The sequence below is a fragment of the Oncorhynchus kisutch genome, linkage group LG11 (genome assembly GCF_002021735.2).
Source record: "Oncorhynchus kisutch isolate 150728-3 linkage group LG11, Okis_V2, whole genome shotgun sequence".
In the NCBI taxonomy this organism is placed as follows: domain Eukaryota; kingdom Metazoa; phylum Chordata; class Actinopteri; order Salmoniformes; family Salmonidae; genus Oncorhynchus; species Oncorhynchus kisutch.
The window spans coordinates 50037565-50064689 of record NC_034184.2 but is presented as its reverse complement, the minus strand read 5'-3'; the positions used below and the strand labels follow the sequence as shown (position 1 = coordinate 50064689).

The window sequence follows — 27125 nt, the reverse complement described above, 5'->3', positions numbered from 1 at the left end:
TTTGACATCAGTGTTACAGGAAAGTTGCTTGTCATTGTTACATGACAGTAGGTTGTCGTAAGACAAGGCTGCATGAAGTGTGAACTGGAGTTTTCTTGGATCCATAAAATAATGTGCTTTTGGAGAATGCAGGCATCGATCCAACTACCTCAGGGATGCAAAGAATTTGAGCTAATTCCCCAGCCGTTTGGAATTTCCTCAAGAAGCAACCAAGAGGGTCCAGTCTTGTCAGTCTATGCTGTTGGTTGATTTGTTAGTTTAGGCGCCAGCACTTGCAGAGGTTCGGTGCATATCAACAATTGCACCCAATAACTAGTGGAAGGTTAGCTCAGTTGGTTAGAGTGTGGTGCAAATAATGCCAAGGTTATGGGTTCGATCCCCATACTGGCAATTATGTACATTTTGAGTGTCAAAATTATGAATCACATGCATGTGAATTGTCAAGGGTGCTACAGAATCAAGTTGAGTGAATTGCCGAAATAGCTCAGTTGGGAGAGCGTTAGACTGAAGATCTAAAGGTCCCTGGTTCGATCCCTGGTTTCGGCATCTGTATGTGTTCTTTCTTTATGCTCTGGCTTCAAGGAAACTATCCACAGCTTTGTCTGTGGGCCTCAATGGTGTGTGCTACGCTGCTCTTCTGAAAGAAAGTAATGTCTTGCTTTTATATCTGACATTTTGACATCGGTGTTACAGGAAAGTTGCTTGTCATTGTTACATGACAGTAGGTTGTCGTAAGACAAGGCTGCATGAAGTGTGAACTGGAGCTTTCTTGGACCCACAAAAAAAATTGTTTTGGGGGAATGCGGGAATCGATCCCACTACCTATAGCATGCTAAGCAAAAAAATACCAATTGATCAAATTTCCCAGCTGTTTGAAATTGCCACAAGGAGCAACCAAGAGTGTCCAGTCTTGTCAGGCTATGCTGTTGGTGGACTTGTTAGTTTGCGCTCCAGCACTTGCAGAGGCTCATCTCAACAATTGTGCTCTGTAGCCAGCGGACGGTTAGCTCAGTTGGTTAGAGTGTGTGATACGCTGCTCTCTGAAAGTAAGTAATGTCTTGCTCTGTCATGTGACATCAGTGTTACATGAGAGTTGCTTGTCATTTTTACATGACAGTTTCATGTCATTGTTTACATGACAGTAGGTTGTCGTAAGACAAGGCTGCATGAAGTGTGAACTGGAGTTTTCTTGGATCCATAAAATAATGTGCTTTTGGAGAATGCGGGCATCGATCCAACTACCTCAGGGATGCAAAGAATTTGAGCTAATTCCCCAGCCGTTTGGAATTTCCTCAAGAAGCAACCAAGAGGGTCCAGTCTTGTCAATCTATGCTGTTGGTTGATTTGTTAGTAAAGGCGCCAGCACTTGCAGAGGTTCGGTGCATATCAACAATTGCACCCAATATCTAGTGGAAGGTTAGCTCAGTTGGTTAGAGTGTGGTGCAAATAATGCCAAGGTTATGGGTTCGATCCCCATACTGGCAATTATGTACATTTTGAGTGTCAAAATTATGAGTCACATGCATGTGGATTGTCAAGGGTGCCACAGAATTAAGTTGAGTGAATTGCCGAAATAGCTCAGTTGGGAGAGCGTTAGACTGAAGATCTAAAGGTCCCTGGTTCGATCCCTGGTTTCGGCATCTGTATGTGTTCTTTCTTTATGCTCTGGCTTCAAGGAAACTATCCACAGCTTTGTTTGTGGGCCTCAATGGTGTGTGCTACGCTGCTCCTCTTAAAGTAAGTAATGTCTTGCTTTTTCATCTGACATTTTGACATCAGTGTTACAGGAAAGTTGCTTGTCATTGTTACATGACAGTAGGTTGTCGTAAGACAAGGCTGCATGAAGTGTGAACTGGAGTTTTCTTGGATCCATAAAATAATGTGCTTTTGGAGAATGCAGGCATCGATCCAACTACCTCAGGGATGCAAAGAATTTGAGCTAATTCCCCAGCCGTTTGGAATTTCCTCAAGAAGCAACCAAGAGGGTCCAGTCTTGTCAGTCTATGCTGTTGGTTGATTTGTTAGTTTAGGCGCCAGCACTTGCAGAGGTTCGGTGCATATCAACAATTGCACCCAATAACTAGTGGAAGGTTAGCTCAGTTGGTTAGAGTGTGGTGCAAATAATGCCAAGGTTATGGGTTCGATCCCCATACTGGCAATTATGTACATTTTGAGTGTCAAAATTATGAATCACATGCATGTGAATTGTCAAGGGTGCTACAGAATCAAGTTGAGTGAATTGCCGAAATAGCTCAGTTGGGAGAACGTTAGACTGAAGATCTAAAGGTCCCTGGTTCGATCCCTGGTTTCGGCATCTGTATGTGTTCTTTCTTTATGCTCTGGCTTCAAGGAAACTATCCACAGCTTTGTCTGTGGGCCTCAATGGTGTGTGCTACGCTGCTCTTCTGAAAGAAAGTAATGTCTTGCTTTTATATCTGACATTTTGACATCGGTGTTACAGGAAAGTTGCTTGTCATTGTTACATGACAGTAGGTTGTCGTAAGACAAGGCTGCATGAAGTGTGAACTGGAGCTTTCTTGGACCCACAAAAAAAATTGTTTTGGGGGAATGCGGGAATCGATCCCACTACCTATAGCATGCTAAGCAAAAAAATACCAATTGATCAAATTTCCCAGCTGTTTGAAATTGCCACAAGGAGCAACCAAGAGTGTCCAGTCTTGTCAGGCTATGCTGTTGGTGGACTTGTTAGTTTGCGCTCCAGCACTTGCAGAGGCTCATCTCAACAATTGTGCTCTGTAGCCAGCGGACGGTTAGCTCAGTTGGTTAGAGTGTGTGATACGCTGCTCTCTGAAAGTAAGTAATGTCTTGCTCTGTCATGTGACATCAGTGTTACATGAGAGTTGCTTGTCATTTTTACATGACAGTTTCATGTCATTGTTTACATGACAGTAGGTTGTCGTAAGACAAGGCTGCATGAAGTGTGAACTGGAGTTTTCTTGGATCCATAAAATAATGTGCTTTTGGAGAATGCGGGCATCGATCCAACTACCTCAGGGATGCAAAGAATTTGAGCTAATTCCCCAGCCGTTTGGAATTTCCTCAAGAAGCAACCAAGAGGGTCCAGTCTTGTCAATCTATGCTGTTGGTTGATTTGTTAGTAAAGGCGCCAGCACTTGCAGAGGTTCGGTGCATATCAACAATTGCACCCAATATCTAGTGGAAGGTTAGCTCAGTTGGTTAGAGTGTGGTGCAAATAATGCCAAGGTTATGGGTTCGATCCCCATACTGGCAATTATGTACATTTTGAGTGTCAAAATTATGAGTCACATGCATGTGGATTGTCAAGGGTGCCACAGAATTAAGTTGAGTGAATTGCCGAAATAGCTCAGTTGGGAGAGCGTTAGACTGAAGATCTAAAGGTCCCTGGTTCGATCCCTGGTTTCGGCATCTGTATGTGTTCTTTCTTTATGCTCTGGCTTCAAGGAAACTATCCACAGCTTTGTTTGTGGGCCTCAATGGTGTGTGCTACGCTGCTCCTCTTAAAGTAAGTAATGTCTTGCTTTTTCATCTGACATTTTGACATCAGTGTTACAGGAAAGTTGCTTGTCATTGTTACATGACAGTAGGTTGTCGTAAGACAAGGCTGCATGAAGTGTGAACTGGAGTTTTCTTGGATCCATAAAATAATGTGCTTTTGGAGAATGCAGGCATCGATCCAACTACCTCAGGGATGCAAAGAATTTGAGCTAATTCCCCAGCCGTTTGGAATTTCCTCAAGAAGCAACCAAGAGGGTCCAGTCTTGTCAGTCTATGCTGTTGGTTGATTTGTTAGTTTAGGCGCCAGCACTTGCAGAGGTTCGGTGCATATCAACAATTGCACCCAATAACTAGTGGAAGGTTAGCTCAGTTGGTTAGAGTGTGGTGCAAATAATGCCAAGGTTATGGGTTCGATCCCCATACTGGCAATTATGTACATTTTGAGTGTCAAAATTATGAATCACATGCATGTGAATTGTCAAGGGTGCTACAGAATCAAGTTGAGTGAATTGCCGAAATAGCTCAGTTGGGAGAACGTTAGACTGAAGATCTAAAGGTCCCTGGTTCGATCCCTGGTTTCGGCATCTGTATGTGTTCTTTCTTTATGCTCTGGCTTCAAGGAAACTATCCACAGCTTTGTCTGTGGGCCTCAATGGTGTGTGCTACGCTGCTCTTCTGAAAGAAAGTAATGTCTTGCTTTTATATCTGACATTTTGACATCGGTGTTACAGGAAAGTTGCTTGTCATTGTTACATGACAGTAGGTTGTCGTAAGACAAGGCTGCATGAAGTGTGAACTGGAGCTTTCTTGGACCCACAAAAAAAATTGTTTTGGGGGAATGCGGGAATCGATCCCACTACCTATAGCATGCTAAGCAAAAAAATACCAATTGATCAAATTTCCCAGCTGTTTGAAATTGCCACAAGGAGCAACCAAGAGTGTCCAGTCTTGTCAGGCTATGCTGTTGGTGGACTTGTTAGTTTGCGCTCCAGCACTTGCAGAGGCTCATCTCAACAATTGTGCTCTGTAGCCAGCGGACGGTTAGCTCAGTTGGTTAGAGTGTGTGATACGCTGCTCTCTGAAAGTAAGTAATGTCTTGCTCTGTCATGTGACATCAGTGTTACATGAGAGTTGCTTGTCATTTTTACATGACAGTTTCATGTCATTGTTTACATGACAGTAGGTTGTCGTAAGACAAGGCTGCATGAAGTGTGAACTGGAGTTTTCTTGGATCCATAAAATAATGTGCTTTTGGAGAATGCGGGCATCGATCCAACTACCTCAGGGATGCAAAGAATTTGAGCTAATTCCCCAGCCGTTTGGAATTTCCTCAAGAAGCAACCAAGAGGGTCCAGTCTTGTCAATCTATGCTGTTGGTTGATTTGTTAGTAAAGGCGCCAGCACTTGCAGAGGTTCGGTGCATATCAACAATTGCACCCAATATCTAGTGGAAGGTTAGCTCAGTTGGTTAGAGTGTGGTGCAAATAATGCCAAGGTTATGGGTTCGATCCCCATACTGGCAATTATGTACATTTTGAGTGTCAAAATTATGAGTCACATGCATGTGGATTGTCAAGGGTGCCACAGAATTAAGTTGAGTGAATTGCCGAAATAGCTCAGTTGGGAGAGCGTTAGACTGAAGATCTAAAGGTCCCTGGTTCGATCCCTGGTTTCGGCATCTGTATGTGTTCTTTCTTTATGCTCTGGCTTCAAGGAAACTATCCACAGCTTTGTTTGTGGGCCTCAATGGTGTGTGCTACGCTGCTCCTCTTAAAGTAAGTAATGTCTTGCTTTTTCATCTGACATTTTGACATCAGTGTTACAGGAAAGTTGCTTGTCATTGTTACATGACAGTAGGTTGTCGTAAGACAAGGCTGCATGAAGTGTGAACTGGAGTTTTCTTGGATCCATAAAATAATGTGCTTTTGGAGAATGCAGGCATCGATCCAACTACCTCAGGGATGCAAAGAATTTGAGCTAATTCCCCAGCCGTTTGGAATTTCCTCAAGAAGCAACCAAGAGGGTCCAGTCTTGTCAGTCTATGCTGTTGGTTGATTTGTTAGTTTAGGCGCCAGCACTTGCAGAGGTTCGGTGCATATCAACAATTGCACCCAATAACTAGTGGAAGGTTATCTCAGTTGGTTAGAGTGTGGTGCAAATAATGCCAAGGTTATGGGTTCGATCCCCATACTGGCAATTATGTACATTTTGAGTGTCAAAATTATGAATCACATGCATGTGAATTGTCAAGGGTGCTACAGAATCAAGTTGAGTGAATTGCCGAAATAGCTCAGTTGGGAGAGCGTTAGACTGAAGATCTAAAGGTCCCTGGTTCGATCCCTGGTTTCGGCATCTGTATGTGTTCTTTCTTTATGCTCTGGCTTCAAGGAAACTATCCACAGCTTTGTCTGTGGGCCTCAATGGTGTGTGCTACGCTGCTCTTCTGAAAGAAAGTAATGTCTTGCTTTTATATCTGACATTTTGACATCGGTGTTACAGGAAAGTTGCTTGTCATTGTTACATGACAGTAGGTTGTCGTAAGACAAGGCTGCATGAAGTGTGAACTGGAGCTTTCTTGGACCCACAAAAAAAATTGTTTTGGGGGAATGCGGGAATCGATCCCACTACCTATAGCATGCTAAGCAAAAAAATACCAATTGATCAAATTTCCCAGCTGTTTGAAATTGCCACAAGGAGCAACCAAGAGTGTCCAGTCTTGTCAGGCTATGCTGTTGGTGGACTTGTTAGTTTGCGCTCCAGCACTTGCAGAGGCTCATCTCAACAATTGTGCTCTGTAGCCAGCGGACGGTTAGCTCAGTTGGTTAGAGTGTGTGATACGCTGCTCTCTGAAAGTAAGTAATGTCTTGCTCTGTCATGTGACATCAGTGTTACATGAGAGTTGCTTGTCATTTTTACATGACAGTTTCATGTCATTGTTTACATGACAGTAGGTTGTCGTAAGACAAGGCTGCATGAAGTGTGAACTGGAGTTTTCTTGGATCCATAAAATAATGTGCTTTTGGAGAATGCGGGCATCGATCCAACTACCTCAGGGATGCAAAGAATTTGAGCTAATTCCCCAGCCGTTTGGAATTTCCTCAAGAAGCAACCAAGAGGGTCCAGTCTTGTCAGTCTATGCTGTTGGTTGATTTGTTAGTTTAGGCGCCAGCACTTGCAGAGGTTCGGTGCATATCAACAATTGCACCCAATATCTAGTGGAAGGTTAGCTCAGTTGGTTAGAGTGTGGTGCAAATAATGCCAAGGTTATGGGTTTGATCCCCATACTGGCAATTATGTAGATTTTGATTGTCAAAATTATGAGTCACATGCATGTGAATTGTCAAGGGTGCCACAGAATTAAGTTGAGCGAATTGCCGAAATAGCTCAGTTGGGAGAGCGTTAGACTGAAGATCTAAAGGTCCCTGGTTCGATCCCTGGTTTCGTCATCTGTATGTGTTCTTTCTTTATGCTCTGGCTTCAAGGAAACTATCCACAGCTTTGTTTGTGGGCCTCAATGGTGTGTGCTACGCTGCTCTTCTGAAAGAAAGTAATGTCTTGCTTTTATATCTGACATTTTGACATCAGTGTTACAGGAAAGTTGCTTGTCATTGTTACATGACAGTAGGTTGTCGTAAGACAATGCTGCATGAAGTGTGAACTGGAGCTTTCTTGGACCCACAAAAAAATTTGTTTTGGGGGAATGCGGGAATCGATCCCACTACCTATAGCATGCTAAGCAAAAACACTACCAATTGATCAAATTTCCCAGCTGTTTGAAATTGCCACAAGGAGCAACCAAGAGTGTCCAGTCTTGTCAGGCTATGCTGTTGGTGGACTTGTTAGTTTGCGCTCCAGCACTTGCAGAGGCTCATCTCAACAATTGTGCTCTGTAGCCAGCGGCCGGTTAGCTCAGTTGGTTAGAGTGTGTGATACGCTGCTCTCTGAAAGTTAGTAATGTCTTGCTTTGTCATGTTACATGAGAGTTGCTTGTCATTTTTACATGACAGTTTCATGTCATTGTTTACATGACAGTAGGTTGTCGTAAGACAAGGCTGCATGAAGTGTGAACTGGAGTTTTCTTGGATCCATAAAATAATGTGCTTTTGGAGAATGCAGGCATCGATCCAACTACCTCAGGGATGCAAAGAATTTGAGCTAATTCCCCAGCCGTTTGGAATTTCCTCAAGAAGCAACCAAGAGGGTCCAGTCTTGTCAGTCTATGCTGTTGGTTGATTTGTTAGTTTAGGCGCCAGCACTTGCAGAGGTTCGGTGCATATCAACAATTGCACCCAATATCTAGTGGAAGGTTAGCTCAGTTGGTTAGAGTGTGATGCAAATAATGCCAAGGTTATGGGTTCGATCCCCATACTGGCAATTATGTACATTTTGAGTGTCAAAATTATGAGTCACATGCATGTGAATTGTCAAGGGTGCCACAGAATTAAGTTGAGTGAATTGCCGAAATAGCTCAGTTGGGAGAGCGTTAGACTGAAGATCTAAAGGTCCCTGGTTCGATCCCTGGTTTCGGCATCTGTATGTGTTCTTTCTTTATGCTCTGGCTTCAAGGAAACTATCCACAGCTTTGTTTGTGGGCCTCAATGGTGTGTGCTACGCTGCTCCTCTTAAAGTAAGTAATGTCTTGCTTTTTCATCTGACATTTTGACATCACTGTTACAGGAAAGTTGCTTGTCATTGTTACATGACAGTAGGTTGTCGTAAGACAAGGCTGCATGAAGTGTGAACTGGAGTTTTCTTGGATCCATAAAATAATGTGCTTTTGGAGAATGCAGGCATCGATCCAACTACCTCAGGGATGCAAAGAATTTGAGCTAATTCCCCAGCCGTTTGGAATTTCCTCAAGAAGCAACCAAGAGGGTCCAGTCTTGTCAGTCTATGCTGTTGGTTGATTTGTTAGTTTAGGCGCCAGCACTTGCAGAGGTTCGGTGCATATCAACAATTGCACCCAATAACTAGTGGAAGGTTAGCTCAGTTGGTTAGAGTGTGGTGCAAATAATGCCAAGGTTATGGGTTCGATCCCCATACTGGCAATTATGTACATTTTGAGTGTCAAAATTATGAATCACATGCATGTGAATTGTCAAGGGTGCTACAGAATCAAGTTGAGTGAATTGCCGAAATAGCTCAGTTGGGAGAGCGTTAGACTGAAGATCTAAAGGTCCCTGGTTCGATCCCTGGTTTCGGCATCTGTATGTGTTCTTTCTTTATGCTCTGGCTTCAAGGAAACTATCCACAGCTTTGTCTGTGGGCCTCAATGGTGTGTGCTACGCTGCTCTTCTGAAAGAAAGTAATGTCTTGCTTTTATATCTGACATTTTGACATCGGTGTTACAGGAAAGTTGCTTGTCATTGTTACATGACAGTAGGTTGTCGTAAGACAAGGCTGCATGAAGTGTGAACTGGAGCTTTCTTGGACCCACAAAAAAAATTGTTTTGGGGGAATGCGGGAATCGATCCCACTACCTATAGCATGCTAAGCAAAAAAATACCAATTGATCAAATTTCCCAGCTGTTTGAAATTGCCACAAGGAGCAACCAAGAGTGTCCAGTCTTGTCAGGCTATGCTGTTGGTGGACTTGTTAGTTTGCGCTCCAGCACTTGCAGAGGCTCATCTCAACAATTGTGCTCTGTAGCCAGCGGACGGTTAGCTCAGTTGGTTAGAGTGTGTGATACGCTGCTCTCTGAAAGTAAGTAATGTCTTGCTCTGTCATCTGACATTGTGACATCAGTGTTACATGAGAGTTGCTTGTCATTTTTACATGACAGTTTCATGTCATTGTTTACATGACAGTAGGTTGTCGTAAGACAAGGCTGCATAAAGTGTGAACTGGAGTTTTCTTGGATCCATAAAATAATGTGCATTTGGAGAATGCAGGCATCGATCCAACTACCTCAGGGATGCAAAGAATTTGAGCTAATTCCCCAGCCGTTTGGAATTTCCTCAAGAAGCAACCAAGAGGGTCCAGTCTTGTCAGTCTATGCTGTTGGTTGATTTGTTAGTTTAGGCGCCAGCACTTGCAGAGGTTCGGTGCATATCAACAATTGCACCCAATATCTAGTGGAAGGTTAGCTCAGTTGGTTAGAGTGTGGTGCAAATAATGCCAAGGTTATGGGTTCGATCCCCATACTGGCAATTATGTACATTTTGAGTGTCAAAATTATGAGTCACATGCATGTGAATTGTCAAGGGTGCCACAGAATTAAGTTGAGTGAATTGCCAAAATAGCTCAGTTGGGAGAGCGTTAGACTGAAGATCTAAAGGTCCCTTGTTCGATCCCTGGTTTCGGCATCTGTATGTGTTCTTTCTTTATGCTCTGGCTTCAAGGAAACTATCCACAGCTTTGTTTGTGGGCCTCAATGGTGTGTGCTACGCTGCTCTTCTGAAAGAAAGTAACGTCTTGCTTTTATATCTGACATTTTGACATCAGTGTTACAGGAAAGTTGCTTGTCATTGTTACATGACAGTAGGTTGTCGTAAGACAAGGCTGCATGAAGTGTGAACTGGAGCTTTCTTGGACCCACAAAAAAAATTGTTTTGGGGGAATGCGGGAATCGATCCCACTACCTATAGCATGCTAAGCAAAAACAATACCAATTGATCAAATTTCCCAGCTGTTTGAAATTGCCACAAGGAGCAACCAAGAGTGTCCAGTCTTGTCAGGCTATGCTGTTGGTGGACTTGTTAGTTTGCGCTCCAGCACTTGCAGAGGCTCATCTCAACAATTGTGCTCTGTAGCCAGCGGCCGGTTAGCTCAGTTGGTTAGAGTGTGTGATACGCTGCTCTCTGAAAGTTAGTAATGTCTTGCTTTGTCATGTTACATGAGAGTTGCTTGTCATTTTTACATGACAGTTTCATGTCATTGTTTACATGACAGTAGGTTGTCGTAAGACAAGGCTGCATGAAGTGTGAACTGGAGTTTTCTTGGATCCATAAAATAATGTGCTTTTGGAGAATGCAGGCATCGATCCAACTACCTCAGGGATGCAAAGAATTTGAGCTAATTCCCCAGCCGTTTGGAATTTCCTCAAGAAGCAACCAAGAGGGTCCAGTCTTGTCAGTCTATGCTGTTGGTTGATTTGTTAGTTTAGGCGCCAGCACTTGCAGAGGTTCGGTGCATATCAACAATTGCACCCAATATCTAGTGGAAGGTTAGCTCAGTTGGTTAGAGTGTGGTGCAAATAATGCCAAGGTTATGGGTTCGATCCCCATACTGGCAATTATGTACATTTTGAGTGTCAAAATTATGTATCACATGTATGTGAATTGTCAAGGGTGCTACAGAATCAAGTTGAGTGAGTTGCCGAAATAGCTCAGTTGGGAGAGCGTTAGACTGAAGATCTAAAGGTCCCTGGTTCGATCCCTGGTTTCGGCATCTGTATGTGTTCTTTCTTTATGCTCTGGCTTCAAGGAAACTATCCACAGCTTTGTCTGTGGGCCTCAATGGTGTGTGCTACGCTGCTCTTCTGAAAGAAAGTAATGTCTTGCTTTTATATCTGACATTTTGACATCGGTGTTACAGGAAAGTTGCTTGTCATTGTTACATGACAGTAGGTTGTCGTAAGACAAGGCTGCATGAAGTGTGAACTGGAGCTTTCTTGGACCCACAAAAAAAATTGTTTTGGGGGAATGCGGGAATCGATCCCACTACCTATAGCATGCTAAGCAAAAACAATACCAATTGATCAAATTTCCCAGCTGTTTGAAATTGCCACAAGGAGCAACCAAGAGTGTCCAGTCTTGTCAGGCTATGCTGTTGGTGGACTTGTTAGTTTGCGCTCCAGCACTTGCAGAGGCTCATCTCAACAATTGTGCTCTGTAGCCAGCGGACGGTTAGCTCAGTTGGTTAGAGTGTGTGATACGCTGCTCTCTGAAAGTAAGTAATGTCTTGCTCTGTCATCTGACATTGTGACATCAGTGTTACATGAGAGTTGCTTGTCATTTTTACATGACAGTTTCATGTCATTGTTTACATGACAGTAGGTTGTCGTAAGACAAGGCTGCATGAAGTGTGAACTGGAGTTTTCTTGGATCCATAAAATAATGTGCTTTTGGAGAATGCGGGCATCGATCCAACTACCTCAGGGATGCAAAGAATTTGAGCTAATTCCCCAGCCGTTTGGAATTTCCTCAAGAAGCAACCAAGAGGGTCCAGTCTTGTCAATCTATGCTGTTGGTTGATTTGTTAGTTTAGGCGCCAGCACTTGCAGAGGTTCGGTGCATATCAACAATTGCACCCAATATCTAGTGGAAGGTTAGCTCAGTTGGTTAGAGTGTGGTGCAAATAATGCCAAGGTTATGGGTTCGATCCCCATACTGGCAATTATGTACATTTTGAGTGTCAAAATTATGAGTCACATGCATGTGAATTGTCAAGGGTGCCACAGAATTAAGTTGAGTGAATTGCTGAAATAGCTCAGTTGGGAGAGCGTTAGACTGAAGATCTAAAGGTCCCTGGTTCGATCCCTGGTTTCGGCATCTGTATGTGTTCTTTCTTTATGCTTTGGCTTCAAGGAAACTATCCACAGCTTTGTTTGTGGGCCTCAATGGTGTGTGCTACGCTACTCCTCTTAAAGTAAGTAATGTCTTGCTTTTTCATCTGACATTTTGACATCAGTGTTACAGGAAAGTTGCTTGTCATTGTTACATGACAGTAGGTTGTCGTAAGACAAGGCTGCATGAAGTGTGAACTGGAGTTTTCTTGGATCCATAAAATAATGTGCTTTTGGAGAATGCAGGCATCGATCCAACTACCTCAGGGATGCAAAGAATTTGAGCTAATTCCCCAGCCGTTTGGAATTTCCTCAAGAAGCAACCAAGAGGGTCCAGTCTTGTCAGTCTATGCTGTTGGTTGATTTGTTAGTTTAGGCGCCAGCACTTGCAGAGGTTCGGTGCATATCAACAATTGCACCCAATAACTAGTGGAAGGTTAGCTCAGTTGTTTAGAGTGTGGTGCAAATAATGCCAAGGTTATGGGTTCGATCCCCATACTGGCAATTATGTACATTTTGAGTGTCAAAATTATGAATCACATGCATGTGAATTGTCAAGGGTGCTACAGAATCAAGTTGAGTGAATTGCTGAAATTGCTCAGTTGGGACAGCGTTAGACTGAAGATCTAAAGGTCCCTGGTTCGATCCCTGGTTTCGGCATCTGTATGTGTTCTTTCTTTATGCTCTGGCTTCAAGGAAACTATCCACAGCTTTGTCTGTGGGCCTCAATGGTGTGTGCTACGCTGCTCTTCTGAAAGAAAGTAATGTCTTGCTTTTATATCTGACATTTTGACATCGGTGTTACAGGAAAGTTGCTTGTCATTGTTACATGACAGTAGGTTGTCGTAAGACAAGGCTGCATGAAGTGTGAACTGGAGCTTTCTTGGACCCACAAAAAAAATTGTTTTGGGGGAATGCGGGAATCGATCCCACTACCTATAGCATGCTAGGCAAAAACAATACCAATTGATCAAATTTCCCAGCTGTTTGAAATTGCCACAAGGAGCAACCAAGAGTGTCCAGTCTTGTCAGGCTATGCTGTTGGTGGACTTGTTAGTTTGCGCTCCAGCACTTGCAGAGGCTCATCTCAACAATTGTGCTCTCTAGCCAGCGGACGGTTAGCTCAGTTGGTTAGAGTGTGTGATACGCTGCTCTCTGAAAGTAAGTAATGTCTTGCTCTGTCATCTGACATTGTTACATGAGAGTTGCTTGTCATTTTTACATGACAGTTTCATGTCATTGTTTACATGACAGTAGGTTGTCGTAAGACAAGGCTGCATGAAGTGTGAACTGGAGTTTTCTTGGATCCATAAAATAATGTGCTTTTGGAGAATGCGGGCATCGATCCAACTACCTCAGGGATGCAAAGAATTTGAGCTAATTCCCCAGCCGTTTGGAATTTCCTCAAGAAGCAACCAAGAGGGTCCAGTCTTGTCAATCTATGCTGTTGGTTGATTTGTTAGTTTAGGCGCCAGCACTTGCAGAGGTTCGGTGCATATCAACAATTGCACCCAATATATAGTGGAAGGTTAGCTCAGTTGGTTAGAGTGTGGTGCAAATAATGCCAAGTTTATGGGTTCGATCCCCATACTGTCAGTTATGTACATTTTGAGTGTCAAAATTATGAGTCACATGCATGTGAATTGTCAAGGGTGCCACAGAATTAAGTTGAGTGAATTGCCAAAATAGCTCAGTTGGGAGAGCGTTAGACTGAAGATCTAAAGGTTCCTGGTTTGATCCCTGGTTTCGGCATCTGTATGTGTTCTTTCTTTATGCTTTGGCTTCAAGGAAACTATCCACAGCTTTGTTTGTGGGCCTCAATGGTGTGTGCTACGCTGCTCCTCTTAAAGTAAGTAATGTCTTGCTTTTTCATCTGACATTTTGACATCAGTGTTACAGGAAAGTTGCTTGTTATTGTTACATGACAGTAGGTTGTCGTAAGACAAGGCTGCATGAAGTGTGAACTGGAGTTTTCTTGGATCCATAAAATAATGTGCTTTTGGAGAATGCAGGCATCGATCCAACTACCTCAGGGATGCAAAGAATTTGAGCTAATTCCCCAGCCGTTTGGAATTTCCTCAAGAAGCAACCAAGAGGGTCCAGTCTTGTCAGTCTATGCTGTTGGTTGATTTGTTAGTTTAGGCGCCAGCACTTGCAGAGGTTCGGTGCATATCAACAATTGCACCCAATAACTAGTGGAAGGTTAGCTCAGTTGGTTAGAGTGTGGTGCAAATAATGCCAAGGTTATGGGTTCGATCCCCATACTGGCAATTATGTACATTTTGAGTGTCAAAATTATGTATCACATGCATGTGAATTGTCAAGGGTGCTACAGAATCAAGTTGAGTGCATTGCCGAAATAGCTCAGTTGGGAGAGCGTTAGACTGAACATCTAAAGGTCCCTGGTTCGATACCTGGTTTCGGCATCTGTATGTGTTCTTTCTTTATGCTCTGGCTTCAAGGAAACTATCCACAGCTTTGTCTGTGGGCCTCAATGGTGTGTGCTACGCTGCTCTTCTGAAAGAAAGTAATGTCTTGCTTTTATATCTGACATTTTGACATCGGTGTTACAGGAAAGTTGCTTGTCATTGTTACATGACAGTAGGTTGTCGTAAGACAAGGCTGCATGAAGTGTGAACTGGAGCTTTCTTGGACCCACAAAAAAAATTGTTTTCGGGGAATGCGGGAATCGATCCCACTACCTATAGCATGCTAAGCAAAAACAATACCAATTGATCAAATTTCCCAGCTGTTTGAAATTGCCACAAGGAGCAACCAAGAGTGTCCAGTCTTGTCAGGCTATGCTGTTGGTGGACTTGTTAGTTTGCGCTCCAGCACTTGCAGAGGCTCATCTCAACAATTGTGCTCTGTAGCCAGCGGACGGTTAGCTCAGTTGGTTAGAGTGTGTGATACGCTGCTCTCTGAAAGTAAGTAATGTCTTGATCTGTCATCTGACATTGTTACATGAGAGTTGCTTGTCATTTTTACTTGACAGTTTCATGTCATTGTTTACATGACAGTAGGTTGTCGTAAGACAAGGCTGCATGAAGTGTGAACTGGAGTTTTCTTGGATCCATAAAATAATGTGCTTTTGGAGAATGCGGGCATCGATCCAACTACCTCAGGGATGCAAAGAATTTGAGCTAATTCCCCAGCCGTTTGGAATTTCCTCAAGAAGCAACCAAGAGGGTCCAGTCTTGTCAATCTATGCTGTTGGTTGATTTGTTAGTTTAGGCGCCAGCACTTGCAGAGGTTCGGTGCATATCAACAATTGCACCCAATATCTAGTGGAAGGTTAGCTCAGTTGGTTAGAGTGTGGTGCAAATAATGCCAAGGTTATGGGTTCGATCCCATTACTGGCAATTATGTACATTTTGAGTGTCAAAATTATGAGTCACATGCATGTGAATTGTCAAGGGTGCCACAGAATTAAGTTGAGTGAATTGCCGAAATAGCTCAGTTGGGAGAGCGTTAGACTGAAGATCCAAAGGTCCCTGGTTCGATCCCTGGTTTCGGCATCTGTATGTGTTCTTTCTTTATGCTTTGGCTTCAAGGAAACTATCCACAGCTTTGTTTGTGGGCCTCAATGGTGTGTGCTACGCTGCTCCTCTTAAAGTAAGTAATGTCTTGCTTTTTCATCTGACATTTTGACATCAGTGTTACAGGAAAGTTGCTTGTCATTGTTACATGACAGTAGGTTGTCGTAAGACAAGGCTGCATGAAGTGTGAACTGGAGTTTTCTTGGATCCATAAAATAATGTGCTTTTGGAGAATGCAGGCATCGATCCAACCACCTCAGGGATGCAAAGAATTTGAGCTAATTCCCCAGCCGTTTGGAATTTCCTCAAGAAGCAACCAAGAGGGTCCAGTCTTGTCAGTCTATGCTGTTGGTTGATTTGTTAGTTTAGGCGCCAGCACTTGCAGAGGTTCGGTGCATATCAACAATTGCACCCAATATCTAGTGGAAGGTTAGCTCAGTTGGTTAGAGTGTGGTGCAAATAATGCCAAGGTTATGGGTTCGATCCCCATACTGTCAATTATGTACATTTTGAGTGTCAAAATTATGAGTCACATGCATGTGAATTGTCAAGGGTGCCACAGAATTAAGTTGAGTGAATTGCCAAAATAGCTCAGTTGGGAGAGCGTTAGACTGAAGATCTAAAGGTTCCTGGTTCGATCCCTGGTTTCGGCATCTGTATGTGTTCTTTCTTTATGCTTTGGCTTCAAGGAAACTATCCACAGCTTTGTTTGTGGGCCTCAATGGTGTGTGCTACGCTGCTCCTCTTAAAGTAAGTAATGTCTTGCTTTTTCATCTGACATTTTGACATCAGTGTTACAGGAAAGTTGCTTGTTATTGTTACATGACAGTAGGTTGTCGTAAGACAAGGCTGCATGAAGTGTGAACTGGAGTTTTCTTGGATCCATAAAATAATGTGCTTTTGGAGAATGCAGGCATCGATCCAACTACCTCAGGGATGCAAAGAATTTGAGCTAATTCCCCAGCCGTTTGGAATTTCCTCAAGAAGCAACCAAGAGGGTCCAGTCTTGTCAGTCTATGCTGTTGGTTGATTTGTTAGTTTAGGCGCCAGCACTTGCAGAGGTTCGGTGCATATCAACAATTGCACCCAATAACTAGTGGAAGGTTAGCTCAGTTGGTTAGAGTGTGGTGCAAATAATGCCAAGGTTATGGGTTCGATCCCCATACTGGCAATTATGTACATTTTGAGTGTCAAAATTATGAGTCACATGCATGTGAATTGTCAAGGGTGCCACAGAATTAAGTTGAGTGAATTGCCGAAATAGCTCAGTTGGGAGAGCGTTAGACTGAAGATCTAAAGGTCCCTGGTTCGATCCCTGGTTTCGGCATCTGTATGTGTTCTTTCTTTTGGCTTCAAGGAAACTATCCACAGCTTTGTTTGTGGGCCTCAATGGTGTGTGCTACGCTGCTCCTCTTAAAGTAAGTAATGTCTTGCTTTTTCATCTGACATTTTGACATCAGTGTTACAGGAAAGTTGCTTGTCATTGTTACATGACAGTAGGTTGTCGTAAGACAAGGCTGCATGAAGTGTGAACTGGAGTTTTCTTGGATCCATAAAATAATGTGCTTTTGGAGAATGCAGGCATCGATCCAACTACCTCAGGGATGCAAAGAATTTGAGCTAATTCCCCAGCCGTTTGGAATTTCCTCAAGAAGCAACCAAGAGGGTCCAGTCTTGTCAGTCTATGCTGTTGGTTGATTTGTTAGTTTAGGCGCCAGCACTTGCAGAGGTTCGGTGCATATCAACAATTGCACCTAATAACTAGTGGAAGGTTAGCTCAGTTGGTTAGAGTGTGGTGCAAATAATGCCAAGGTTATGGGTTCGATCCCCATACTGGCAATTATGAACATTTTGAGTGTCAAAATTATGAATCACATGCATGTGAATTGTCAAGGGTGCTACAGAATTAAGTTGAGTGAATTGCCGAAATAGCTAAGTTGGGAGAGCGTTAGACTGAAGATCTAAAGGTCCCTGGTTCGATCCCTGGTTTCGGCATCTGTATGTGTTCTTTCTTTATGCTCTGGCTTCAAGGAAACTATCCACAGCTTTGTCTGTGGGCCTCAATGGTGTGTGCTACGCTGCTCTTCTGAAAGAAAGTAATGTCTTGCTTTTATATCTGACATTTTGACATCGGTGTTACAGGAAAGTTGCTTGTCATTGTTACATGACAGTAGGTTGTCGTAAGACAAGGCTGCATGAAGTGTGAACTGGAGCTTTCTTGGACCCACAAAAAAATTGTTTTGGGGGAATGCGGGAATCGATCCCACTACCTATAGCATGCTAAGCAAAAACAATACCAATTGATCAAATTTCCCAGCTGTTTGAAATTGCCACAAGGAGCAACCAAGAGTGTCCAGTCTTGTCAGGCTATGCTGTTGGTGGACTTGTTAGTTTGCGCTCCAGCACTTGCAGAGGCTCATCTCAACAATTGTGCTCTGTAGCCAGCGGACGGTTAGCTCAGTTGGTTAGAGTGTGTGATACGCTGCTCTCTGAAAGTAAGTAATGTCTTGCTCTGTCATCTGACATTGTGACATCAGTGTTACATGAGAGTTGCTTGTCATTTTTACATGACAGTTTCATGTCATTGTTTACATGACAGTAGGTTGTCGTAAGACAAGGCTGCATGAAGTGTGAACTGGAGTTTTCTTGGATCCATAAAATAATGTGCTTTTGGAGAATGCGGGCATCGATCCAACTACCTCAGGGATGCAAAGAATTTGAGCTAATTCCCCAGCCGTTTGGAATTTCCTCAAGAAGCAACCAAGAGGGTCCAGTCTTGTCAATCTATGCTGTTGGTTGATTTGTTAGTTTAGGCGCCAGCACTTGCAGAGGTTCGGTGCATATCAACAATTGCACCCAATATCTAGTGGAAGGTTAGCTCAGTTGGTTAGAGTGTGGTGCAAATAATGCCAAGGTTATGGGTTCGATCCCCATACTGGCAATTATGTACATTTTGAGTGTCAAAATTATGAGTCACATGCATGTGAATTGTCAAGGGTGCCACAGAATTAAGTTGAGTGAATTGCCGAAATAGCTCAGTTGGGAGAGCGTTAGACTGAAGATCTAAAGGTCCCTGGTTCGATCCCTGGTTTAGGCATCTGTATGTGTTCTTTCTTTATGCTTTGGCTTCAAGGAAACTATCCACAGCTTTGTTTGTGGGCCTCAATGGTGTGTGCTACGCTGCTCCTCTTAAAGTAAGTAATGTCTTGCTTTTTCATCTGACATTTTGACATCAGTGTTACAGGAAAGTTGCTTGTCATTGTTACATGACAGTAGGTTGTCGTAAGACAAGGCTGCATGAAGTGTGAACTGGAGTTTTCTTGGATCCATAAAATAATGTGCTTTTGGAGAATGCAGGCATCGATCCAACTACCTCAGGGATGCAAAGAATTTGAGCTAATTCCCCAGCCGTTTGGAATTTCCTCAAGAAGCAACCAAGAGGGTCCAGTCTTGTCAGTCTATGCTGTTGGTTGATTTGTTAGTTTAGGCGCCAGCACTTGCAGAGGTTCGGTGCATATCAACAATTGCACCCAATATCTAGTGGAAGGTTAGCTCAGTTGGTTAGAGTGTGGTGCAAATAATGCCAAGGTTATGGGTTCGATCCCCATACTGGCAATTATGTACATTTTGAGTGTCAAAATTATGAGTCACATGCATGTGAATTGTCAAGGGTGCCACAGAATTAAGTTGAGTGAATTGCCGAAATAGCTCAGTTGGGAGAGCGTTAGACTGAAGATCTAAAGGTCCCTGGTTCGATCCCTGGTTTCGGCATCTGTATGTGTTCTTTCTTTATGCTCTGGCTTCAAGGAAACTATCCACAGCTTTGTTTGTGGGCCTCAATGGTGTGTGCTACGCTGCTCTTCTGAAAGAAAGTAATGTCTTGCTTTTATATCTGACATTTTGACATCAGTGTTACAGGAAAGTTGCTTGTCATTGTTACATGACAGTAGGTTGTCGTAAGACAAGGCTGCATGAAGTGTGAACTGGAGCTTTCTTGGACCCACAAAAAAAATTGTTTTGGGGGAATGCGGGAATCGATCCCACTACCTATAGCATGCTAAGCAAAACAATACCAATTGATCAAATTTCCCAGCTGTTTGAAATTGCCACAAGGAGCAACCAAGAGTGTCCAGTCTTGTCAGGCTATGCTGTTGGTGGACTTGTTAGTTTGCGCTCCAGCACTTGCAGAGGCTCATCTCAACAATTGTGCTCTGTAGCCAGCGGACGGTTAGCTCAGTTGGTTAGAGTGTGTGATACGCTGCTCTCTGAAAGTAAGTAATGTCTTGCTTTGTCATCTGACATTGTGACATCAGTGTTACATGAGAGTTGCTTGTCATTTTACATGACAGTTTCATGTCATTGTTTACATGACAGTAGGTTGTCGTAAGACAAGGCTGCATGAAGTGTGAACTGGAGTTTTCTTGGATCCATAAAATAATGTGCTTTTGGAGAATGCAGGCATCGATCCAACTACCTCAGGGATGCAAAGAATTTGAGCTAATTCCCCAGCCGTTTGGAATTTCCTCAAGAAGCAACCAAGAGGGTCCAGTCTTGTCAGTCTATGCTGTTGGTTGATTTGTTAGTTTAGGCGCCAGCACTTGCAGAGGTTCGGTGCATATCAACAATTGCACCCAATATCTAGTGGAAGGTTAGCTCAGTTGGTTAGAGTGTGGTGCAAATAATGCCAAGGTTATGGGTTCGATCCCCATACTGGCAATTATGTACATTTTGAGTGTCAAAATTATGAGTCACATGCATGTGAATTGTCAAGGGTGCCACAGAATTAAGTTGAGTGAATTGCCGAAATAGCTCAGTTGGGAGAGCGTTAGACTGAAGATCTAAAGGTCCCTGGTTCGATCCCTGGTTTCGGCATCTGTATGTGTTCTTTCTTTATGCTCTGGCTTCAAGGAAACTATCCACAGCTTTGTTTGTGGGCCTCAATGGTGTGTGCTACGCTGCTCTTCTGAAAGAAAGTAATGTCTTGCTTTTATATCTGACATTTTGACATCAGTGTTACAGGAAAGTTGCTTGTCATTGTTACATGACAGTAGGTTGTCGTAAGACAAGGCTGCATGAAGTGTGAACTGGAGCTTTCTTGGACCCACAAAAAAATTGTTTTGGGGGAATGCGGGAATCGATCCCACTACCTATAGCATGCTAAGCAAAAACAATACCAATTGATCAAATTTCCCAGCTGTTTGAAATTGCCACAAGGAGCAACCAAGAGTGTCCAGTCTTGTCAGGCTATGCTGTTGGTGGACTTGTTAGTTTGCGCTCCAGCACTTGCAGAGGCTCATCTCAACAATTGTGCTCTGTAGCCAGCGGCGGTTAGCTCAGTTGGTTAGAGTGTGTGATACGCTGCTCTCTGAAAGTAAGTAATGTCTTGCTTGTCATCTGACATTGTGACATCAGTGTTACATGAGAGTTGCTTGTCATTTTACATGACAGTTTCATGTCATTGTTTACATGACAGTAGGTTGTCGTAAGACAAGGCTGCATGAAGTGTGAACTGGAGTTTTCTTGGATCCATAAAATAATGTGCTTTTGGAGAATGCAGGCATCGATCCAACTACCTCAGGGATGCAAAGAATTTGAGCTAATTCCCCAGCCGTTTGGAATTTCCTCAAGAAGCAACCAAGAGGGTCCAGTCTTGTCAGTCTATGCTGTTGGTTGATTTGTTAGTTTAGGCGCCAGCACTTGCAGAGGTTCGGTGCATATCAACAATTGCACCCAATATCTAGTGGAAGGTTAGCTCAGTTGGTTAGAGTGTGGTGCAAATAATGCCAAGGTTATGGGTTCGATCCCCATACTGGCAATTATGTACATTTTGAGTGTCAAAATTATGAGTCACATGCATGTGAATTGTCAAGGGTGCCACAGAATTAAGTTGAGTGAATTGCCGAAATAGCTCAGTTGGGAGAGCGTTAGACTGAAGATCTAAAGGTCCCTGGTTCGATCCCTGGTTTCGGCATCTGTATGTGTTCTTTCTTTATGCTCTGGCTTCAAGGAAACTATCCACAGCTTTGTTTGTGGGCCTCAATGGTGTGTGCTACGCTGCTCTTCTGAAAGAAAGTAATGTCTTGCTTTTATATCTGACATTTTGACATCAGTGTTACAGGAAAGTTGCTTGTCATTGTTACATGACAGTAGGTTGTCGTAAGACAAGGCTGCATGAAGTGTGAACTGGAGCTTTCTTGGATCCACAAAAAAAATGTGTTTTGGGGGAATGCGGGCATCGATCCCACTACCTATAGCATGCTAAGCAAACACAATACCAATTGATCAAATTTCCCAGCTGTTTGAAATTGCCACAAGGAGCAACCAAGAGTGTCCAGTCTTGTCAGGCTATGCTGTTGGTGGACTTGTTAGTTTGCGCTCCAGCACTTGCAGAGGCTCGGTGCATCTCAACAATTGTGCTCTGTAGCCAGCGGCCGGTTAGCTCAGTTGGTTAGAGTGTGTGATACGCTGCTCTCTGAAAGTAAGTAATGTCTTGCTTTGTCATCTGACATTGTGACATCAGTGTTACATGAGAGTTGCTTGTCATTGTTACATGACAGTTTCATGTCATTGTTTACATGACAGTAGGTTGTCGTAAGACAAGGCTGCATGAAGTGTGAACTGGAGTTTTCTTGGATCCATAAAATAATGTGCTTTTGGAGAATGCAGGCATCGATCCAACTACCTCAGGGATGCAAAGAATTTGAGCTAATTCCCCAGCCGTTTGGAATTTCCTCAAGAAGCAACCAAGAGGGTCCAGTCTTGTCAGGCTATGCTGTTGGTTGATTTGTTAGTTTAGGCGCCAGCACTTGCAGAGGTTCGGTGCATATCAACAATTGCACCCAATAGCTAGTGGAAGGTTAGCTCAGTTGGTTAGAGTGTGGTGCAAATAATGCCAAGGTTATGGGTTCGATCCCCATACTGGCAATTATGTACATTTTGAGTGTCAAAATTATGAATCACATGCATGTGAATTGTCAAGGGTGCCACAGAATTAAGTTGAGTGAATTGCCGAAATAGCTCAGTTGGGAGAGCGTTAGACTGAAGATCTAAAGGTCCCTGGTTCGATCCCTGGTTTCGGCATCTGTATGTGTTCTTTCTTTATGCTCTGGCTTCAAGGAAACTATCCACAGCTTTGTTTGTGGGCCTCAATGGTGTGTGCTACGCTGCTCTCTGAAAGAAAGTAATGTCTTGCTTTTATATCTGACATTTTGACATCAGTGTTACAGGAAAGTTGCTTGTCATTGTTACATGACAGTAGGTTGTCGTAAGACAAGGCTGCATGAAGTGTGAACTGGAGCTTTCTTGGACCCACAAAAAAAATTGTTTTGGGGGAATGCGGGCATCGATCCCACTACCTATAGCATGCTAAGCAAAAACAATACCAATTGATCAAATTCCCAGCTGTTTGAAATTGCCACAAGGAGCAACCAAGAGTGTCCAGTCTTGTCAGGCTATGCTGTTGGTGGACTTGTTAGTTTGCGCTCCAGCACTTGCAGAGGCTCGTGCATCTCAACAATTGTGCTCTGTAGCCAGCGGCCGGTTAGCTCAGTTGGTTAGAGTGTGTGATACGCTGCTCTCTGAAAGTAAGTAATGTCTTGCTCTGTCATCTGACATTGTGACATCAGTGTTACATGAGAGTTGCTTGTCATTGTTACATGACAGTTTCATGTCATTGTTTACATGACAGTAGGTTGTCGTAAGACAAGGCTGCATGAAGTGTGAACTGGAGTTTTCTTGGATCCATAAAATAATGTGCTTTTGGAGAATGCAGGCATCGATCCAACTACCTCAGGGATGCAAAGAATTTGAGCTAATTCCCCAGCCGTTTGGAATTTCCTCAAGAAGCAACCAAGAGGGTCCAGTCTTGTCAGGCTATGCTGTTGGTTGATTTGTTAGTTTAGGCGCCAGCACTTGCAGAGGTTCGGTGCATATCAACAATTGCACCCAATAGCTAGTGGAAGGTTAGCTCAGTTGGTTAGAGTGTGGTGCAAATAACGCCAAGGTTATGGGTTCGATCCCCATACTGGCAATTATGTACATTTTGAGTGTCAAAATTATGAATCACATGCATGTGAATTGTCAAGGGTGCCACAGAATTAAGTTGAGTGAATTGCCGAAATAGCTCAGTTGGGAGAGCGTTAGACTGAAGATCTTAAGGTCCCTGGTTCGATCCCTGGTTTCGGCATTTGTATGTGTTCTTTCTTTATGCTCTGGCTTCAAGGAAACTATCCACAGCTTTGTTTGTGGGCCTCAATGGTGTGTGCTACGCTGCTCCTCTGAAAGTAAGTAATGTCTTGCTTTTTCATCTGACATTTTGACATCAGTGTTACAGGAAAGTTGCTTGTCATTGTTACATGACAGTAGGTTGTCGTAAGACAAGGCTGCATGAAGTGTGAACTGGAGCTTTCTTGGATCCACAAAAAAAATGTGTTTTGGGGAATGCGGGCATCGATCCCACTACCTATAGCATGCTAAGCAAACACAATACCAATTGATCAAATTTCCCAGCTGTTTGAAATTGCCACAAGGAGCAACCAAGAGTGTCCAGTCTTGTCAGGCTATGCTGTTGGTGGACTTGTTAGTTTGCGCTCCAGCACTTGCAGAGGCTCGGTGCATCTCAACAATTGTGCTCTGTAGCCAGCGGCCGGTTAGCTCAGTTGGTTAGAGTGTGTGATACGCTGCTCTCTGAAAGTAAGTAATGTCTTGCTTTGTCATCTGACATTGTGACATCAGTGTTACATGAGAGTTGCTTGTCATTGTTACATGACAGTTTCATGTCATTGTTTACATGACAGTAGGTTGTCGTAAGACAAGGCTGCATGAAGTGTGAACTGGAGTTTTCTTGGATCCATAAAATAATGTGCTTTTGGAGAATGCAGGCATCGATCCAACTACCTCAGGGATGCAAAGAATTTGAGCTAATTCCCCAGCCGTTTGGAATTTCCTGCAAGAAGCAACCAAGAGGGTCCAGTCTTGTCAGGCTATGCTGTTGGTTGATTTGTTAGTTTATGCGCCAGCACTTGCAGAGGTTCGGTGCATATCAACAATTGCACCCAATAGCTAGTGGACGGTTAGCTCAGTTGGTTAGAGTGTGGTGCTAATAACGCCAAGGTTATGGGTTCGATCCCCATACTGGCAATTATGTACATTTTGAGTGTCAAAATTATGAGTCACATGCATGTGAATTGTCAAGGGTGCCACAGAATTAAGTTGAGTTGAATTGCCTGAAATAGCTCAGTTGGGAGAGCGTTAGACTGAAGATCTAAAGGTCCCTGGTTCGATCCCGGGTTTCGGCATCTTGTATGTGTACTTTCTTTATGCTCTGGCTTCAAGGAAACTATCCACAGCTTTGTTTGTGGGCCTCAATGGTGTGTGCTACGCTGCTCCTCTGAAAGTAAGTAATGTCTTGCTTTTTCATCTGACATTTTGACATCAGTGTTACAGGAAAGTTGCTTGTCATTGTTACATGACAGTAGGTTGTCGTAAGACAAGGCTGCATGAAGTGTGAACTGGAGCTTTCTTGGATCCACAAAAAAAATGTTTTTGGGGAATGCGGGCATCGATCCCACTACCTATAGCATGCTAAGCAAACACAATACCAATTGAACAAATTCCCCAGCTGTTTGGAATTGCCACAAGGAGCAACCAAGAGTGTCCAGTCTTGTCAGGCTATGCTGTTGGTGGACTTGTTAGTTTGCGCTCCAGCACTTGCAGAGGCTCGGTGCATCTCAACAATTGTGCTCTGTAGCCAGCGGCCGGTTAGCTCAGTTGGTTAGAGTGTGTGATACGCTGCTCTCTGAAAGTAAGTAATGTCTTGCTTTGTCATCTGACATTGTGACATCAGTGTTACATGAGAGTTGCTTGTCATTGTTACATGACAGTTTCTTGTCATTGTTTACATGACAGTAGGTTGTCATAAGACAAGGCTGCATGGAGTGTGAACTGGAGTTTTCTTGGATCGATAAAACAATGTGCTTTTGGAGAATGCAGGCATCGATCCCACTACCTCAGGCATGCAAAGCATTTGAGCTAATTCCCCAGCCGTTTGGAATTTCCGCAAGAAGCAACCAAGAGGGTCCAGTCTTGTCAGGCTATGCTGTTGGTTGATTTGTTAGTTTATGCGCCAGCACTTGCAGAGGTTCGGTGCATATCAACAATTGCACCCAATAGCTAGTGGACGGTTAGCTCAGTTGGTTAGAGTGTGGTGCTAATAACGCCAAGGTTATGGGTTCGATCCCCATACTGGCAATTATGTACATTTTGAGTGTCAGAATTATGGGTCACATGCATGTGAATTGTCAAGGGTGCCACAGAATTAATTGAGTGAATTGCTGAAATAGCTCAGTTGGGAGAGCGTTAGACTGAAGATCTAAAGGTCCCTGGTTCGATCCCGGGTTTCGGCATTTGTATGTGTACTTTCTTTATGCTCTGGCTTCAAGGAAACTATCCACAGCTTTGTTTGTGGGCCTCAATGGTGTGTGCTACGCTGCTCCTCTGAAAGTAAGTAATGTCTTGCTTTTTCATCTGACATTTTGACATCAGTGTTACAGGAAAGTTGCTTGTCATTGTTACATGACAGTAGGTTGTCGTAAGACAAGGCTGCATGAAGTGTGAACTGGAGCTTTCTTGGATCCACAAAAAAAATGTTTTTGGGGGAATGCGGGCATCGATCCCACTACCTATAGCATGCTAAGCAAACACAATACCAATTGAACAAATTCCCAGCTGTTTGGAATTGCCACAAGGAGCAACCAAGAGTGTCCAGTCTTGTCAGGCTATGCTGTTGGTGGACTTGTTAGTTTGCGCTCCAGCACTTGCAGAGGCTCGGTGCATCTCAACAATTGTGCTCTGTAGCCAGCGGCCGGTTAGCTCAGTTGGTTAGAGTGTGTGATACGCTGCTCTCTGAAAGTAAGTAATGTCTTGCTTTGTCATCTGACATTGTGACATCAGTGTTACATGAGAGTTGCTTGTCATTGTTACATGACAGTTTCTTGTCATTGTTTACATGACAGTAGGTTGTCGTAAGACAAGGCTGCATGAAGTGTGAACTGGAGTTTTCTTGGATCCATAAAACAATGTGCTTTTGGAGAATGCAGGCATCGATCCCACTACCTCAGGCATGCAAAGCATTTGAGCTAATTCCCCAGCCGTTTGGAATTTCTGCAAGAAGCAACCAAGAGGGTCCAGTCTTGTCAGGCTATGCTGTTGGTTGATTTGTTAGTTTATGCGCCAGCACTTGCAGAGGTTCGGTGCATATCAACAATTGCACCCAATAGCTAGTGGACGGTTAGCTCAGTTGGTTAGAGTGTGGTGCTAATAACGCCAAGGTATGGGTTCGATCCCCATACTGGCAATTATGTACATTTTGAGTGTCAAAATTATGAGTCACATGCATGTGAATTGTCAAGGGTGCCACAGAATTAAGTTGAGTGAATTGCCGAAATAGCTCAGTTGGGAGAGCGTTAGACTGAAGATCTGAAGGTCCCTGGTTCGATCCCGGGTTTCGACATTTGTATGTGTACTTTCTTTATGCTCTGGCTTCAAGGAAACTATCCACAGCTTTGTTTGTGGGCCTCAATGG

General features: G+C 43.4%; 19 non-coding genes across 19 annotated transcripts; all 19 read left to right on the top strand.

Annotated features, from left to right (window-relative positions):
- Nucleotides 1-473: 473 nt before the first annotated feature.
- trnaf-gaa (transfer RNA phenylalanine (anticodon GAA)) lies at nt 474-546 on the top strand. The gene has a single exon. It is a non-coding gene; the product is annotated as a tRNA-Phe (tRNA).
- Nucleotides 547-1567: 1021 nt separating this feature from the next.
- On the top strand, nt 1568-1640 carry trnaf-gaa (transfer RNA phenylalanine (anticodon GAA)). Its single transcript has one exon. It is a non-coding gene; the product is annotated as a tRNA-Phe (tRNA).
- A 1695-nt stretch (nt 1641-3335) lies between these two features.
- trnaf-gaa (transfer RNA phenylalanine (anticodon GAA)) lies at nt 3336-3408 on the top strand. Its single transcript has one exon. It is a non-coding gene; the product is annotated as a tRNA-Phe (tRNA).
- A 1695-nt stretch (nt 3409-5103) lies between these two features.
- On the top strand, nt 5104-5176 carry trnaf-gaa (transfer RNA phenylalanine (anticodon GAA)). The gene has a single exon. It is a non-coding gene; the product is annotated as a tRNA-Phe (tRNA).
- Nucleotides 5177-5777: 601 nt separating this feature from the next.
- trnaf-gaa (transfer RNA phenylalanine (anticodon GAA)) lies at nt 5778-5850 on the top strand. The gene has a single exon. It is a non-coding gene; the product is annotated as a tRNA-Phe (tRNA).
- Nucleotides 5851-6871: 1021 nt separating this feature from the next.
- On the top strand, nt 6872-6944 carry trnaf-gaa (transfer RNA phenylalanine (anticodon GAA)). The gene has a single exon. It is a non-coding gene; the product is annotated as a tRNA-Phe (tRNA).
- Nucleotides 6945-7955: 1011 nt separating this feature from the next.
- trnaf-gaa (transfer RNA phenylalanine (anticodon GAA)) lies at nt 7956-8028 on the top strand. Its single transcript has one exon. It is a non-coding gene; the product is annotated as a tRNA-Phe (tRNA).
- Nucleotides 8029-8629: 601 nt separating this feature from the next.
- Nucleotides 8630-8702, top strand: trnaf-gaa (transfer RNA phenylalanine (anticodon GAA)). Its single transcript has one exon. It is a non-coding gene; the product is annotated as a tRNA-Phe (tRNA).
- Nucleotides 8703-10815: 2113 nt separating this feature from the next.
- trnaf-gaa (transfer RNA phenylalanine (anticodon GAA)) lies at nt 10816-10888 on the top strand. Its single transcript has one exon. It is a non-coding gene; the product is annotated as a tRNA-Phe (tRNA).
- Nucleotides 10889-11918: 1030 nt separating this feature from the next.
- trnaf-gaa (transfer RNA phenylalanine (anticodon GAA)) lies at nt 11919-11991 on the top strand. Its single transcript has one exon. It is a non-coding gene; the product is annotated as a tRNA-Phe (tRNA).
- Nucleotides 11992-16798: 4807 nt separating this feature from the next.
- Nucleotides 16799-16871, top strand: trnaf-gaa (transfer RNA phenylalanine (anticodon GAA)). The gene has a single exon. It is a non-coding gene; the product is annotated as a tRNA-Phe (tRNA).
- A 1697-nt stretch (nt 16872-18568) lies between these two features.
- trnaf-gaa (transfer RNA phenylalanine (anticodon GAA)) lies at nt 18569-18641 on the top strand. Its single transcript has one exon. It is a non-coding gene; the product is annotated as a tRNA-Phe (tRNA).
- Nucleotides 18642-19242: 601 nt separating this feature from the next.
- On the top strand, nt 19243-19315 carry trnaf-gaa (transfer RNA phenylalanine (anticodon GAA)). The gene has a single exon. It is a non-coding gene; the product is annotated as a tRNA-Phe (tRNA).
- A 1028-nt stretch (nt 19316-20343) lies between these two features.
- trnaf-gaa (transfer RNA phenylalanine (anticodon GAA)) lies at nt 20344-20416 on the top strand. Its single transcript has one exon. It is a non-coding gene; the product is annotated as a tRNA-Phe (tRNA).
- Nucleotides 20417-21442: 1026 nt separating this feature from the next.
- Nucleotides 21443-21515, top strand: trnaf-gaa (transfer RNA phenylalanine (anticodon GAA)). Its single transcript has one exon. It is a non-coding gene; the product is annotated as a tRNA-Phe (tRNA).
- Nucleotides 21516-22551: 1036 nt separating this feature from the next.
- Nucleotides 22552-22624, top strand: trnaf-gaa (transfer RNA phenylalanine (anticodon GAA)). The gene has a single exon. It is a non-coding gene; the product is annotated as a tRNA-Phe (tRNA).
- Nucleotides 22625-24609: 1985 nt separating this feature from the next.
- trnai-aau (transfer RNA isoleucine (anticodon AAU)) lies at nt 24610-24683 on the top strand. The gene has a single exon. It is a non-coding gene; the product is annotated as a tRNA-Ile (tRNA).
- Nucleotides 24684-25719: 1036 nt separating this feature from the next.
- On the top strand, nt 25720-25793 carry trnai-aau (transfer RNA isoleucine (anticodon AAU)). Its single transcript has one exon. It is a non-coding gene; the product is annotated as a tRNA-Ile (tRNA).
- An 81-nt stretch (nt 25794-25874) lies between these two features.
- trnaf-gaa (transfer RNA phenylalanine (anticodon GAA)) lies at nt 25875-25947 on the top strand. The gene has a single exon. It is a non-coding gene; the product is annotated as a tRNA-Phe (tRNA).
- Nucleotides 25948-27125: the final 1178 nt, after the last annotated feature.